The following is an 8,578-nucleotide window of genomic DNA, read 5'->3' on the forward strand; positions in this document are numbered from 1 at the left end:
ATTAATCATGACAGTGATGAAGAGCATTTTAACAAGCAATGTATCTCAATAATTAGCAGTTATTTTGGACAGTAATTTTTCATTGGCATATGTAGACAGTGCTGGTACATTTTGACAATTATTTGACATCTTTAAAAGTGGATGATTTCTGTAGAAGCCTGAAGATTGGTGTTCGTAGCAAACTGGTACTGCAAAGTCAATGTGTACTTCTGATAACTGAAACAATATTTTATCTAGGTGATGGCACAGCTAGGTGGCAGTCTGATTACTTATTGTTCCTTCACATTGAGCTGTGATATGCACACGCATATCAAAAGTTTTGACTTGACTATCATGTGTTCGACGAAAGCATCTGCTGATTTAAACATTTCTAGAATGCATGCAGGGTAACGATTGATGTGGCTGCGTAAAGGAGGACACCTTGTCCTAATCGCCCAAGTTCGTTGGAGAAAGCAATTCGTGGGTTCGCTGAGAATCCAGGAGAGAATGTGATTGTACTGAAACTGGGTATAAGATTTGATCTCTAGGTGAAGCATACAACTTGTACTCCTGTGGGAAGGGGTTCAGTATCACATATTGGAAAAGCAGACTAAATGTTTAGAGGACAAAATGCAGGCCGGAAATCATTTGCAGCTGTGCGATGAGTACTTCATTTTGGAATTCTCCATGTTGCACTGCTGGTTTGTTGTGATGTCAATGGCCAAATCTAAAGTTCTGAATGTTGTTTGTGCTATGCAGGGAAGGCTGGCGTTGAGAACAGTCGGTCATGCCATTGTGAGTGTTGGGCTCTTATACGATTGTTGCGATCGGAAGGCAATGGTTGGTGCATATCAGAGCATCGGGAGCAACACATCCAATGTTTGTCTCCTAATTGCGGAGAGACAATACACACAAACACATCGACATTTACAACCAAGACTTGGTGAAGCAGCTACGGCAAAATAACGTCAATCTAGCCAAGGTATACAACATCATAGAGAGTTTTTTCACCAAGCGAGCTCTCCATAATTTGTGTGTGAAAATAAACCATGAGCAGGCATAGGACGATGTGAGCAAAACTATGTAGGTTTTCACTGAACTGGGTGCAAAGGATCGACATTTCACGTATCTTGTGCAGGCTGATAAAGAAAGGGTGAATCAATAAAATTTGGGTGAATGGGAGCAGTAGATTGCAGTAAAATTTTGAGGATAACACAAAAAATTCAAAAATTTAACACCAAGGGCAGGAGGTTCGCCCAAGCTGTGTAGTGTATAAGCAGGGGGTGAGGGGTAGTCGAGGGGCAAACTCTGGTTTCAGTCATCCACGTGAAGCTGTAGTTGGAATAAGATCAAGTTTCAGTGGGAGGTGAAATAGAGTGAATGGCTCTGACCGACTTATCTAGCGCCTCCTCTGTGGCTACGGGTTTCAAAATATACTGAACTGATTATAGATGATTCTGATTAACAGCGGTAAGTTCAGAGCATTAGCTCAGTTCCTGTGTATTGTATTGATATTTTGTAACCTGAAATTGACGTAACGGTGTTGGAAGCGGATGTGTCAGAATCATCCATGAATCAGCGTGGCAGTCAGTGCAGTTTCAGGTGTCTCCGATGGGTCATTGCAGGTACTATGCCTGGCTTTAGGTGCAACTGTGTATAATGTACAATAATATATTATCATGTAATAATGGCCATGTGTGAACGGACGTCTTTGGAACAGAATCTTAGCTGTAACAGCCCACATCATGAGCGAAAATCGGAGCCGGCCTATCCGAGCTAACGGCGTCTGACTTTAATAGTTGTCGGAGTGGGCCAGATGTGGGCCACCGGCTCTTAAAAAAAGTCGCTATACAAAAGTTATATCTGGGTCTGTACATGTCGGGTTGGCAATCGCGAAGGGGCTGAACGGGAGCGATAACGAGAGCATATGTGCGCGAGCTCAGAAAAGGACTTTCGTACACCATCATTGTTGGATTCTCAGGATACGATGCCTCTCTATATCCTCATGATAATGTGCAACCTTCTTTTAGGTTGATTGAGCTGGACAAATCTTCTGACACTCACCTACGGTATCATAACACGGAACGCCCTTCAAACTGAAGCAGCAGTAGCACCCTACGAAGCCATAGTATTCACCTTTGGTCTGACAATCCCTAATAACACAAAATTTAATAGTAAGTTTGCTCTCATCTAACGACGAGACTGCCATAGTCGCGTTGACATGGCCATCTTCGTAGGTGCTCTCGGGCTCAGGCCGACCTATTACATAGGTAATATATATGAATATATAAGTCAAAAGTATGCAAATATATATTAAAAAGATGATTGTGATGATATACTTACATTGTCCAACCATAAAAAGGCACCCGATGATCAAAACAGTAATCAGGGGCACCACGCTGCTCTCCTTCATATTTTCCACAAACTGCGTACGTGATGATAAGATAGACGCAATATTGGGTAATGGCCACAACCCCTCACGCCTCAGGTATATATAGAGGATACATGTCTAATTTACTATGAGATTTGCATTAATTGTCACATTCCGTATATAGTACTATCAGCGTTGTGTGATGCGATTTGCAGATTGCACGAGTATGATACACAGTCGCATTAATATGGGTAGATAAATCACGGTCATTTATTTACAAAATACCTGTACCCCGTTGAAATGCACAAGCATTGTCCTAGTATGTGGACCGTAAAATAAACACGTCCTCTCTCCGTTTTTATTTACTCTTCATGTAAGACTTGTCTAATGTCAACATTTCTAAAGTTTGATCAACTTCTCTTATCTCACTTAAAAATTACTTTAAAAAGTAATAGTGTTTCTTTTCCTAACACTTTGTCAACCGGTTCTTTCCCCTTTCACCACAATCCTCCATTGACTTTTTTCAGTTGGTTTTGTCCCACCACGCCTGCATGCCATTTGTCTATACCCTCCTCGTATGCTAATCAATCATCTTGATTTACTTATCTTCTAAACTAAATTTACTTATCAAATTTCTCATCAAACTATAAGGTAAATCATGGATAGGATTTGATATGCATTTATTAACACAATCATATTAATATGGGCGGGTAAATCATGGACATTTATTTATATAAACTATAAGGTAAATCATGGATAGGATTTGATATGCATTTATTAACACAGTCATATTAATATGGGCGGGTAAATCATGGACATTTATTTATAGAATATTTATATATGGGACATTCACATTTGTGCCTCTAACTCGAACTCACTACTCAAATTTAACCTCTAACTCATTTACATTCATAACAAAAGCACTCTTTAAATCTTTTTAGGATTTATAACATTAGAAAACTATTTAGGGTGAATGCAAATAAATGCACATGTAGGTGATGAACGTAAATGATATGCGCGTATAGGTGATCTTTTTATGAACATTTTGCTATCTTATTTGCATTCTCCTGAGTTCATATGAATTTTCAAAGTTTCGTTCAAACAATTTTGACCAGCTGAAAGACATTCTTGCAACCTAAAATGCTTTTTAGGGGCAAATTTGAGCACATAAAAAATTAGGGGTAAATCTGAGAGTGGACGCAAATTAGGGGCATAAATGTAAATGTCCTTTTATATATTACCTTTTGAACCAAATTCATCTAATTTATTTAACAAATTTCTCAGCAAACTAGTATAAGATAAATCATGGACTGGATTTGATACGCATTTATTTACACAATCACATTAATATGGCCGCTGCCAGCGACGCACGGGCTTCGCACGACAAACGCCCTCCGGCAGCGGCGAGGAGGAGGAGAGAGTGAGGGGGGAGCCTTGTACCGCGACGGAGGGGAACCTCACGTGACGCTCTCGGGGGGCGCGTCGCGGGAGTGGGGGGAGATGTGTTTCCTATGATTGTGGTCATTGGAGATTATGATTTTTTTCTCCTGTTTCAATGCATATGCCCTTTTGCTAGTATGACCAAAATACCCCAAGACCCACATGTTAGATCTCTCAATCGCATAATGGCAAGTGTGGGCCTCACTTGTCTGGAGTAAGAAAGTGAACCATTTTAGAGAAAAATAAGAACGCTGTTAGGGATCAAGTGGGACCCACACTTTTTGTAGTGAGATAGAGGGAGATCTGACATGTTGATCCATGGATATTTTAGTCATTATACATGGCAAACGGGCTTTGATCTAGCAGTAATGGTGACTAGTGACATTTTTTAGCATACGACTAACACATCGATGACATTTTTGAGTAGTTAAAATTCCTAATGACAAAACTCATTATTGAGACACAACCAGGGTCGGCCATGGCGTACGGCCGGAGAGGCGGCCGCCTAGGCCCCGACCTGGAGGGAGCCCATGATCTGGTGTATGCATGTTGCATGTAGGCATATATAACTCGTTATTTGTCTCGCATGCAGCTGCGGCTCTTCGAGGTCAAGCACTCAAGTCCATCATGACAAAGAAGTCCGTCATGCTAGGGTTTGTCATACCTAACGACTCTGCGGTGGTGGCGACGCCGCCCTGCCTGCCCCAAGGGGCCATGGCCCCTGCCGGATCCCTTGCCATGGGTGGACTCCGTCCGCCCCATGGCCACGTTGCGGCCCTGCCCGTTCGCTCGTCGATGACTCCACGAGTCTGCGGCAGCTCGCGTCTCCAAACGGTTGGATTTACAAATCCTTTGGACAGGGCAGCTGGATTTACAATTCCCCATCACAATCGTGAACCCCCAGATCGTTCCTTTCTTCCAACGTGAGAGATCAAGGTGAACTTTTCTACTGCATTGTGGTCGACCATGCAACCCATAGTGATCTTGTTGGCTAAAGCTAAGGAGAAGTCGAAGGATGGTTGGGGCGAAAACGAGGCTCGCCTTGCAGACGCCGCCCTCCTGAAGCCGTCCGACGGTGGAACCGAGGGTGTAGCAATTGGAAGCCCTGTTGTGCGTGTCACGGCGACGGTGGCAGGAGGCTCATAGGCACCACAATCACACAGCAGGAGCTAAGTACATGAACGGCGGGTGATGATGGGCACGGAAAAATCCATGGAGATAGAAGATGCAGGCTGCGATCTTTTGGCTGCAGGTTGGCAGGATACACATGAGGAACCAAGGATGGACCAAGGCAGGGAAGAAAAGGGTGGCAAACCAAAGAAAGGGCAGAGTTAAGGTGACACCGATAGAGATGACATTTGATTTGCAGGACATGGTGGTGGATGGACAGGTGGACATGGACGCAACTAGCCTAGGGGCCGCTGGTAACTTGGGGGGGCCATATGTGATGCCCTGTCAGGAGCAATGAATTGTTTGAGTTGGAACAGCCGAGGAGTTGGAAACAAACCGACAGTTCGGGATTTGGTGGCTTTGGTTGGAGCTACTAAATCAAAGATTGTGTTCCTTTGTGAGACTAGGCGAAGTTCATAAAAGTGCGTCGTCTTCGAGGAAGATTGGGTCTTAGAGGTTTCGCTGGTGTTGATAGTGTTGGTCTTAGTGGGGGTCTTGCCTTATTTTGGTGTGATCATATGTATGTGGACATCAAGGATTCAAATGAAAGATGCATTGATGTGTATGTGCGTGTGGCTCCTAGTGCTCTGATGTGGCATTTGACCTACGTTTATGGAGAACCACGTACAGAAAACTGTCACCGTATGTGGTCAACAATACAAAATCTGAAGGTGCAGTCTGATCTCCCGTGGTGTGTTATAGGGGATTTCAATGAAGCCCTATGGTATTTTGAACACATGTCATCCTCTCCAAGGAATGAAGTTCAGATGCAGGCCTTCAGGATGTTCTGGAAACATGTAATCTTGTGGACTTCGGGTTCCAGGGTCTTCTATTGTCAGAGGGATTGACCACGGGTAGCCTCATCCACACCCCTTAGCATTTCAAGACATCGGGGCTAGCAAAGGTCCTCGCACCTTCCGGACATGCAGCCGGTTCCTTGGGCCGGCTGGGTCGCAAGCGGCCGGCTCCCAGAAGGCGGCGCCTCTTCAGGGGAGGCTGGCTCCTAGCAGACGGCCCCTCCTCCCCTCGGGGTCTGCACTCCATCACTACCACAAGACGGGGCATGGCTACAGGGCCTCCCACTCCCCCAGATCCTGGAGGAGTGTGGCTACGGTGCGAGCTGACCAAGCGGTCACTTGCCTGCCCAGTGCAGCCCTATAGCCACGCGGCTCATGAAATGGCCCTCGTCAGTAGGGGCCATGCTCCCACGACGGGCAGTCGGTAAGGCCCACAGGTGGCGGGCCCTACCTGTCCGTGAGCTCCCAAAAGACGACAGTCCCCCAGAAGGCGGCTTCGGGGCGGGCCGGCCTCTAGCAGCTGACCCTTCCCTTCCCTCGGAGTCCACGCACAATTACTCCGACGAGATGGAGCATGGCTACACATGGAAAGCTACCGCTTCCTTGTCCAGCAGATTGACACGTCTCCAACGTATCTATAATTTTTGATTATTCCATGCTATTATATTATCTGTTTTGGATGATAACATGCTTTATTTTACACTTTTATATTATTTTTGGGACTAACCTATTAACCGGAGGCCCATCCCAAATTGTTGTTTTTTTTGCCTATTTCAGTGTTTCGCAGAAAAGGAATATCAAACGGAGTCCAAACGGAATGAAACCTTCGAGAGAGTTACTTTTGGAACGGAAGCAATCCAGGAGACTTGGAGTAGACGTCGGGGAAGCTTCGAGGAAGTCATGAGGCAGGGAGGCGCGCCCTACCCCCTGGGCGCGCCCCCACCCTCGTGGGCCCCTCCTGGATCCCCTGACCAACTTCTTTCGCCTATATATGTCCATATACCCTAAAAACATTGGAGAGCATAATAGATCGGGAGTTCCACCGCCAGAAGCCTCCGTAGCCACCGAAAACCAATCTAGACCCATTCCGGCACCCTGCCGGAGGGGGGAATCCCTCTCCGGTGGCCATCTTCATCATCCCGGTGCTCTCCATGATGTGTTTGATCTCTCTCTTTCTCTCTCGTGTTCTTGAGTCGACACGATCTTGATGTATCGCGAGCTTTGCTATTATATTTGGATCTTATGATGTTTCTCCCCCTCTACTCTCTTGTGATGAATTGAGTTTTCCCTTTGAAGTTATCTTATCGGATTGAGTCTTTAAGGATTTGAGAACACTTGATGTATGTCTTGCATGTGCTTATCTTTGGTGACAATGGGATATCACGTGATCCACTTGATGTATGTTTTGGTGATCAACTTGCGAGTTCCGTGACCTCGTGAACTTATGCATAGGGGTTGGCACATGTTTTCGTCTTGACTCTCCGGTAGAAACTTTGGGACACTCTTTGAAGTTCTTTGTGTTGGTTGAATAGAAGAATATGAGATTGTGTGATGCATATCGTATAATCATACCCACGGATACTTGAGGTGACATTGGAGTATCTAGGTGATATTAGGGTTTTGGTTGATTTGTGTCTTAAGGTGTTATTCTAGTACAAACTCTAGGATAGATTGAACGGAGAGAATAACTTCATGTTATTTTACTGCGGACTCTTGAATAGATCAATCAGAAAGGATAACTTTGAGGTGGTTTCGTACCCTACCATAATCTCTTCGTTTGTTCTCCGCTATTAGTGACTTTGGAGTGACTCTTTGTTGCATGTTGAGGGATAGTTATATGATCCAATTATGTTATTATTGTTGAGAGAACTTGCACTAGTGAAAGTATGAAACCTAGGCCTTGTTTCCTAGCATTGCAATACCGTTTGTGCTCACTTTTATCATTAGTTACCTTGCTGTTTTTATATTTTCAGATTACAAAAACCTATACCTACGTCCCTACCGCCGGAGGCCCCGCTGGACCCAGCTCCCCCACGAGCGGCCCGCGCCGCCGAGATCTCGACCAGGAGAGAAAGGAGAGAGCCATGCACGGGCTTCGCCCGGCGGACGCCCTCCGGCAACGGCGAGGAGGAGGAGAGAGTGAGGGGGGAGCCTTGCACCGACGACCGAGGGGAACCTCCCGTGACGCGCTCGCGGGGTGCGTCGCGGGAGCGGGGGGCGGAGGGGGGAGATGTGTTTCCTATGATCATGGTCTTTGGAGATTATGATTTTTTTCTCCCGTTTCAACGCATATGCCCTTTTGCTAGTATGACCAAAATACCCCAAGACCCACATGTTAGATCTGTCAATCGCATAATGACAAGTGTGGGCCTCACTTGTCAGGAGTAAGCAAGCGAACCATTTTAGAGAAAAATATGAACATTGTTGGGGATCAAGTGGGACCCACACTTTTTGTAGTGAGATAGAGGGAGATCTGACATGTTGGTACATGGATATTTTAGCCATTATTACATGGTAAACAGGCTTTGATCTAGCAGTAATGGTGACTAGTGGAATTTTTGATCATGCGCCTAATGCATTGATGGTATTTTTTAGCAGTTGAAATTCCTAATGACAAAACTGTGTATTGAGACACAACCAGGCTCAGCCCTGGCATATGGCCGGAGAGGTTGCCGCCTAGGCCCCGTCTTGGGAGGGGCCCATGATCTGGCGTATGCATGTTGCATGTAGGCATATTAATTCGTTCTTTGTCTTGCATGCAGCTGCGGCTCTTCGAGGTCAAGCACTCGAGTCCATCATGACAAAGAAGTCTGTCATGCTA

The sequence above is a fragment of the Triticum urartu genome, chromosome 7 (assembly GCF_003073215.2).
Source record: "Triticum urartu cultivar G1812 chromosome 7, Tu2.1, whole genome shotgun sequence".
NCBI lineage: Eukaryota > Viridiplantae > Streptophyta > Magnoliopsida > Poales > Poaceae > Triticum > Triticum urartu.